We start from the raw sequence: 9,245 nt of genomic DNA on the forward strand, positions 1-9,245 counted from the left end.
AACATGAGACACATGCAAATAATCTCAACTTGACCAACATCTCATAATCAAACTAAAAACGAGACAATTACGCCCAACAAACTTAGTATCTAACCATGACTCTGTACCAACCTGAACCAACGTTTAGTCATGATTAAAATACACATAAAATACAGGAAAATATATACCAAAGGCTGTAATATACGAAAATTATGCATGGAGGCCAAAATCATGAAATGCTCTTTCGAGAGTCACTTTGGCACATTGCACCGTAAATTCTCGTACAACTTCTAAACTTAACCAAATCACGAACGGCAAAAACATGACCTTTCTAACTCAATAAGGTACTGTCCAGTCCAAGGTCATAAGCTAAAAGCCAACCAAGAACTCGTACGTGACCTCTGAACCGAAGCTCGAGCTGCTGTAAAATTCCAGCGGCAGCAGCTGTGCTTGCTTCGCTTCGATTACAAGGCTAATGATCATTGGGGCTTGAACCACCAACCAGAACCTCTTACCAACATCCTAAGGTGTGGCTTGAACCATGGCTAAGGGCCCTAGGCCAACCACAATCCAAGCAACCACCCAAAACAATCCAAAGCTTCACCCGAGAACACATATGCTGTACCGTGGAGAGTGTTGCTTGTTCTTGCTGTCATGTATCATTACAGTGGCCATATGATCGACCATGGCATGATCTAAGCATCATTAGGTATTGTGTGAACCATGGCTAAGGGCTAGAAGCCAACCAATATCCACCCCCAACCTCAAAACCGAAACTACTCACACAAAACAGAAATGAAAACCGAAGGGGCACTTGTCTTGTTTATTTTAAAAACCGATGAGACCATGAACCAAGCCATGAAAGTCATCTTGTTCACGTCCTAGACATGCTAAGGAGAGGTTCTAACCATGGATACAGCCCCTAGGGCAGCCAAGGTCCGAACATACACCTTAGACAACAAACCAAGAAAATCGAGACTCAAATCTGCACTATGGAGAGTTACAGTCCATTCAGTGTTGTTGGGGGGAAAGGGACTTAAACCAATGGACTAACACCTTCCTAACATACTCTAAATCATGTCTAGATGCAGCCTTGGGTGCCTGGAAATCGAGCCAACCTCCTGAACCACAAAACAAGCCAAAACCGTGAGACATAAATGAAAGCCAAAAACATACTGCACAGAATTTTAGAAGGTTTCTTGACATGATTTCGGTTTTGTCATGGATCAAGCACATGTAATGGTTTAAAAATAGATATATAACTTGATTGAAGCGCAAAGAAATAATATAGACATGCCTTAAGTTGTTTTTACAATAAACAACACAATACGTCGGATCGAGAGACACGTCAACGAAAATGAAGACACCTTGCTATTGTTGTTGGCTTGGCCAAGAATAGGAGCTGCCAAATCTCCTAATTTTTGTGCTAGGGAGAATGAAGAAGGTGGTGAAGGGTTGTGGTCAAATAAAGTGGTGCATGGAGGAGTAAATGATGCCAAGTTTGGGGGGGGGGGGAACATGCATGATGAATGGGTGGCCTTTGTTTTCTTGTTGGGGGAGTTAAATGGTGTCAAGTTCATATTGTGTGGAGTGAAATGACCGAGAGTTGTCTTTCCAAATTGGTGTAGGATTTGTGTAAGTTTTGCTAATTAGAATCCTAGGTTAGCTAAGCTTGATTAAAAGGTTAATTAAGCACAATCTTGATGAATTAAGAAGCCTACAATTAAATTGGTGATTAATTAATTAAAGTAGACTTAAATCCACTTGATTTCAACAAAATAAATTATTTCTTAGCTCGGAAATAAATTTAAGAATATTTTTGGATCATAAAATTCATCTCTTCCTATCTCCGGTCCGGTCTCGCGTATATATCTAAAAAGCTAAAATTTGAAATACGCGATTTAAAAATCCTTAAAAATTACGTAAATGATTTAAATGCAATTAAATCAACAATTTCTTAAAATAATAACCATTTAAAATTAAATAATATAAGTTATGCACATATCTACGCATATTGGTTTTTCGGGTACTACAATATCTTTCATAGGTCCCAATGTAGAACCTCCACCAATAAATTTCATTGCCTTCGAGATTTGTCCGTGTTCGACAATATTGGCCTTAGCCACAATAGGATTGAGAAACCTTTCTTCAGATACCTTGTTATTTTTTTCAATACGAAGCTTAAGAACTAGTTCCTCTATATTCATCTTCTCCAAGCAAGAGACAACTTTTCAATGATAACCGCCACTTGAAAAGTTTTCATTCAGCACCATGTCCTCCAGGTGAATATCATACAAGATCATTTGGAGTTCTTGACCCTAATTGATCATCATTTTGGAGTCGATCATCTTCTAGTCCAAGAATCTACCAAAAATAAATTTCTTGGCCTTGGAATTCTCAGTTTTGTGTTTCCGATCCAAAGACTACCACAAATCCCGAGCTATCTTTTTTTCAATATACACATTGTATAGCAAATCTGATATGAATCTGATTACGCATGAAAGGCAAGCACGTTCTAGACATAGTCGTGCCCTCAATTCAATGAACAAAAAGATTCTCTACAAACCCCGATCTTTATATTTGAAACAAGTAACGTGATATTCACTACTAAATGACGTGGTTTAGTAACAAATAACACAAAGAAGACAATTGATCTCAAGGAACCATCGAAAAACTGATATTTGACAATTCTCGTGAAGAACAATCGACAAACGCCAAAAAATATTAAAATTTGATAATTTTGATTTTATTTAACACACAAAGGTGTAAACAAAACGAAATATTTTGGAGAGAAAATATTCTTCTAATATATGATTAAAGTTCTTAATTTTCGTGCATTACAAGATATATATAAGAAAATACAAAAAGAACCAAACAAAACTGTGGAAAACTCTAATTCAGACTAAAATCTGCATCGCGACGGGCCATTGCACGTTGAAAACATGCTAATGCTCATATGGTTCTGTACTATGCGCCTTGGTCTGCATAGTGTGCATGAGGTGCGCAAGGGGGGCGTGGTGACGCTCTACGAGTGTGCTGTTGCGCATACCTTGCTGCCTCTATGTGTGGTTGGATGCTTCCGAGCGCACGGTTGTGCGTTCGTGATTCGCAGGTGCAGGCCATGGGACACAACAAGTGCTGTGTCCCATGTCATTTTATACTCGAATGCTTGGTAGCTCGACAAGATTCCATGAAGTGCTTCCTAAAACTCCTTTAATCGCTTGAATATGCTTGATTCTTCGTATTCAATCACCTTCAAGCTTGAGATTGAAGACAACAAAGCTTCTTGAAATTCCTTACAAGTATTAGCACGTAATGTCGGGTCATATTAATATCATACCTCCCCTTTTCGAAAAGATTTGTCTTCAAATCTTCGCTACCTTCACAAAAACAAAGCAATTTAGTAACACAAGAATTATATTATCAACATTTTTACTTTTCAATTCTAGCTTGTAGGCGCTATGTTCCACCTGCTCCATCAACCATAGAAATCCCAACTCCATGGTTTCGTTCACCATATCTTCATCAATTACACCCGATGAAAAATAACCAACGACACCAAATGATAGTAATAAGACCTCATTAAGCAACGTGGAAATTAAGTTCCCCCTTGTTAGACCTAGTTAACCCCACAAAAAAACCCATACAAGTATACGGCCTTTGATATCTAGGAATAAGAACTAGTTCATGCAATATATAAGAAAATAGCATAGATGTCATTTTCCTATATGAAATGCATTTTTCACCAACCCGCTCAACATATCTCTTCATTTGTAGCCATAATAGAAATTCATGTAACCTATCTATGATCCTCCATGCAACTAATTAATTCATCATAAGACTTCAAAATTTTATCGCCACTAAATCCCAAATTTGGCAACTTGTGATAAAAAAAAAATCACAATATTTACATGCGATTTCTCACTACTTTTAATCACATAAAATTTAAACATACAAGTTAAAATTAACCCATATCTCCTAACTATCACGTTCGCTCGGCTTCTTCCAAAATCTTAGAAACAAGACATAATAGGATTAAGGTTTGGAAGTAAGATATACCTTATATTCATTGTGTTGACAGCTACTCTTACCTCACCTTGATTGATTTCGAAAACACACAGATCAATGCATGGTATTTGTAATGCCCCGAAAATTTAAAGGTCCACGCGAACCACATGCACGCAAGTTATTAAATTCTTTGTGTATTTTAATTAAATATTTTAATTGCATAAATTAATTATGTTGTGCATGTTGGCATGATTAAAATATAATTTTCTACATGGTTGCATTAAAATGTATTTTTAAAGGTTATTCGAGTTCCGATCGAGGAACAGAGACCGAGGGCTGAAAAATAGAAAATGTTTTTATTAAAGAGTTGTTTTTAATTATTTAAAATATTATTGATGCTTTTTATTATTTTTGAAAATAAGGAGTTTTGAGGTGATTTTATACGCCGGGACGTAATTTTTATCGGTGTGGGATTTTCAACAAAAATACGAATGTTTTGACAACCCGACTAATAATTTCACAAACTTTATTAAACAAAATATTTTAATTAAGTACTAACGGGCCTAATTAATCTTGTTAGTGGGCCTAAGTTACCATTAGTATGTTAATTGATATTTAAAGTGCAATTCACCCCATAATTTGACACACAACACACGTCCACCTACCCTACAAGCTCAAAACTCTTCCCTTCGCACAAAATCACATGGCACACACATATTTTCTCAAGGGAAAGTTTCAAATTATCAAGGGAAAAGCATCAAGGTTCTTCAAAAAAATTCAAGCCATCGTTTTCGTCATCGTTCTTCGATTCGTCGATGTTTATTCGGGAGTTAAATACGCAAAAGCACGTCATAATTCTCCTTTTACTCATCCATCACACCATAGTATTTATTTAATTGTGTTTTGCATGAAAAACAAGTTGCATCATGTTATATTTTCGTATTTTCATCATATGTGATTTTTAAGGCTTGTGTTTTCATCCAAAAACTTGTTTATTATGTGGTTTAGGGGCTGCCATGACTAGGGTATGAATTAAGGGTTGTTTTGCACAAGTTTAAGGAACAACGCAGGTTCAGCAGCTTGTGCAAGGAGAAAAGGCTCGGCCAGGGGGCTTTAGGCTGGGCTAGGTCGACTCTTTAGGATCCTAGGAGGGTGCTTGAAGGGCTGGTTCAAGGGTTGGCTCGTTGGTTAGGCGGCTAAGCAAGAAAACAAGAGCCCTTGTCAAGTGGGTCTTCTCGGCTGTGTTTCTGCAGCTATGTTGTGGCTTCAGTTTTAGGAGCTAGGGTCGAGTCTTATGGGTTATAAGGGTGCAAGAGGGTCCCTAGAGGGGCTGGTTATGAGTTGGTGTAGGGTGGCTTGACGTGGCTCGAGCCAAACACAGAAAACGTGAGGGAGAAGCTCTTGGCAGCAAGATATGCGAGAGGCTGCTGTCTTGTTTAGATAGGTTGCTGCTCGCGTCCAGGGGCTTGGGATGGTCTGGGCTGGGTCTGGGCGTGGTCCAGGAATGGTTAGGGTCATAAGGGGTCAAGTGGTTAAGGGCTGGAAGGGTCCTAGACTAGATAGGAGTCTTATTACTCAAGGGAGACTCACGCACACACACATGCAGAACTTGGGTCACAGTTCATGTGAGTTTGAGCGAGCTAGGGCTAGATTCTATGGGCTGGGCTTGGTCAGTAGGGTTCTTAGATGGGTTGGCTAGGGTTTGGCTCGAGATGGCTCGGGCGTGGCTCGAGTAAATTGGGAGATGGTTCGGGTGATTTGATAATGTGTCAAAAACAAAAATTAAAAGGCTAAAATTGGAACCATGGGTCCATGGATGTGGTTCATGGCTCACAAGGATAGGATAAATAATAAAAATGTTATGTTTAAAATTTGGGATCAAAATAATGAGTTTTGGATGTATCCGAGATTTAATCGCCGCACGAAACGTTAATTAAAAAATTAATTGAAACGCCTAGTTTTAATCTTAATAAAATTATGGAAAATTATGTTAAGCTCAAATAATTATTAAAAGTCTAAGTTTTTAATTTGGTAATTTAATATTAAAGTTTAGTTTAATTCGGCATTAACACGCAGTAATATGTTGTATTTAAAGAATAATTTAAAAGTCTTCGATTTAAGCTAAATAAAAATATGAAAAAATTCATGTAGGCTTAAATAATTATTTGAGACATATTATAGTCAATGAAAGAAAGGAAAAGTCAAAAACGTGAAATTTTACGTCTAGAAGTAAAACGATAAATATTGGAGGAGGTGAAGTAATTGTGACTATTGAGGATATAAGGATATTAATGGGGAGATCGTGAGGAAAAAGACCCCAGAGAGAGCCCATTTACGGGAGAAGGCTCCAGAGGGAGCCCATTCGTCGGAGAAGGCCCTAGAGGGAGCCCGACGATCGTATTTCAATTCGATGAGAATAGGCCAAGGCTCAGTTGACGGGTGAGAGTGTCGCTGATGTCCCTACCGCCCATCACTGTTGTCACATGTAGATGGATCCATCGACTTTTTGAGGAAGAGGAAAGTCACAATTACGATCTGAATTCAATAAAAAAGAAAAAATGTATATGCTCATGATTAAATGATATATGATATGAAATGATAAAAAGGAAAATGTTGAGGTTTAAGTTATGCATATTCATATGAATATGTTTATGATGGTATGTAAATGTTTATGAAAAGTTTATGAAAATGTCATGTTTAAAGTTGATGCATCATTATGAAATTGTTTTTGTTTAAAGTTTATGCATCATGAAAATGTTCATGTTTAAAGTTTATGCATATTCATGAAAAGGATATTTTAAGTAAAAGTTTTTCACTGTTGCATGTGAGATGTATATGTATTACTTGTTATCAAGATTATGGTGTGTTTAGTCTTTAGACTCACTATATGTGATTGATGCATGTGATTATGATAATGGAAGTCTTGATGGTTGACTTTGCTGGACTGAAGATGCACATAACCCGAGGACCGACGCTAGTTTTTCGCACTACTTTATGATTTATGATTTTAAGTTATGTTAAAGATATTCTATGATTTTTATTTATGTTTTGAGAGATTTTTAAGAGGTTATAGTATGGGCTATACCTATCAAATAATGTTTTTAGGTTTGGTAAAATGTTTGACGATTTTATGCTTTAACTATTTCTTTTTGATTTTTAAATGGTAGTTGATTGTTTATTTCAAAATGATGTTAAGGTATTTTAAAGTATATATATGTATATTTCTTATAGTGGAGATTAAGGAGAAAAAAAATTTCTAGTACGTCTTACGAAAACGAGTATTAGACGTTTCAGTTTCAGTTGACATCAGAGTAAAGGTCCTGTAAAGGGTTGTGTCACCATCAGTGCCGGGAAGCTCAGTCATGAAGCCTCAAATTGTAAGTTTACATGCTTTATATGATTTATATCTTGTTACCTGCATAATTATATGAATTATATGTTTACGTCACATGTTTAATAGCTCTATGAGGATATATGATTTATATGCTTTGGAATTTTTATACGTTATACGATATGAAATAAGAAATTATTTGATTTCAACGCATGTTAGCTTTGTGATAGAATTGGACTATGTTGATTTTTGGGTTTTAGTATCGACGTTCTACTTTTTGGGCCATAAGTTAATCGTGAATATTATGAATGTCTTTGGGACACGTAGATTTTCCGAGAAAATATTTATGATTCGTGGTTACTAGTTGAATTAATTTTTGGGAATTACTCATAAGTAATAATGATTCGAATACTGCGATTATCTTTGGAAGTAAGAAAATGTATAAATTGGGATTATAAGTTTGATGAAAGGTAAGATTGGTTATAGGAATTGATTTTGGGTAAATATGTTTAAATTTATCGAAATTTATGTTATGGGAAACCCGTAGAAGGTAATTAAGAATGCCAAAAACTTATGGGTTAACTGTATGAATTTTGAAATTAAGGACCAATTAGGATAATTTTTGAGGAAGTTAAGAATTTATTTTTGCAATTATTATGGAATTTGGGGACTAGTTTAACAATAAGTGAGAATTGAATGTGTCAAATGATAAGAATTTTCGATGATTACACTTTTAAGAATATTTGGAACCATGGGACATCTTTGTTAAATGTTATAAGGAATGTTAATTAAGGGTTTTTAAGGATGAAACAATATTAGGCTTGAAAAATCTAAGCGTTAACGGGTGCGTTTGAGATTTTAATGTCGAAATATGATAAGTTGATGAATATTTTGGGTATAAAATAAGGAAAGTAATATACGATAAGTGCGATTATCCATCTTTTAATGTTGAGAATTGTAAGAAACGTTGAAATTCGAGGTTATAATAATAACAGCACTAAGTCATTATGGGTCTTTTTAAGTTGCAATTCGCAAATAAGAATTTAGAAGGAAAATTTAATTGGGATCAAGGAGATGTAAGGACATTCTAGAACTTAAGTTTTATCAGAGTAGCGTAGCAGATGCGTGGTTTTTTGGGATACTAGAGTATTCCTCTGTCACCGATACTCGTTTGCCCCCTCAACATGACATCTCCAGAATCCTGTAAAGAAGAACTTGAACCGGCTATATCATGACAATGTAAATAAAACTCTTTGTACAAAGATATTTCAAGGGGTTTATGCAAAAACAAATATCTCTCAATCTCATTTTCTTGGGCTATCAATTTAATTTTTTCAACATCTTTATTGGTCTCTTTTTCTTTTCATCACAGTCAACCTCTTTTTCTTTTCTCTTTTCGGTTTTTCACATTTCTTTTCACTCACTTCATGAAATTCCAATTGATCATCAATAACTTCTTTTAGATTCAATTGAACAAAGGGGACACATTTTTCCTCAACACATGTACGGACCAAAGTATCGCCTTGTCTACTCTCCTCCTCCATAACAGACATATTAGGAACTTTCTCATCGTTTAATGATTCACCTTCCACCGCATATTGTTAAAAAATCTCATCAACAATTGTGGATTATCATCATCCTCAACTTCCTCAATCTTAACTTTAGATTCACGTTATACTACAACTTTGTATTCAAGCTCCACTCGAGAATCCATCATTATCACCACCTCACTTGGACATTGGCTAATACCATGTCCAACTTCTAGACACCAACAACATATAATATCACAAGTATGAGAAATTAAATTTTTAGATGTACCTTGATATTCATGCTTGGGAGATTCATGATTTAAATCTCTCATCGGCCTAGCCATGATTCTCTTTGCCATGCTCAACCTCCATGTGAATGCAAAAGATGCCTCATGCAA

The sequence above is a fragment of the Primulina huaijiensis genome, chromosome 6 (genome assembly GCF_012295235.1).
Source record: "Primulina huaijiensis isolate GDHJ02 chromosome 6, ASM1229523v2, whole genome shotgun sequence".
In the NCBI taxonomy this organism is placed as follows: Eukaryota; Viridiplantae; Streptophyta; class Magnoliopsida; order Lamiales; family Gesneriaceae; genus Primulina; species Primulina huaijiensis.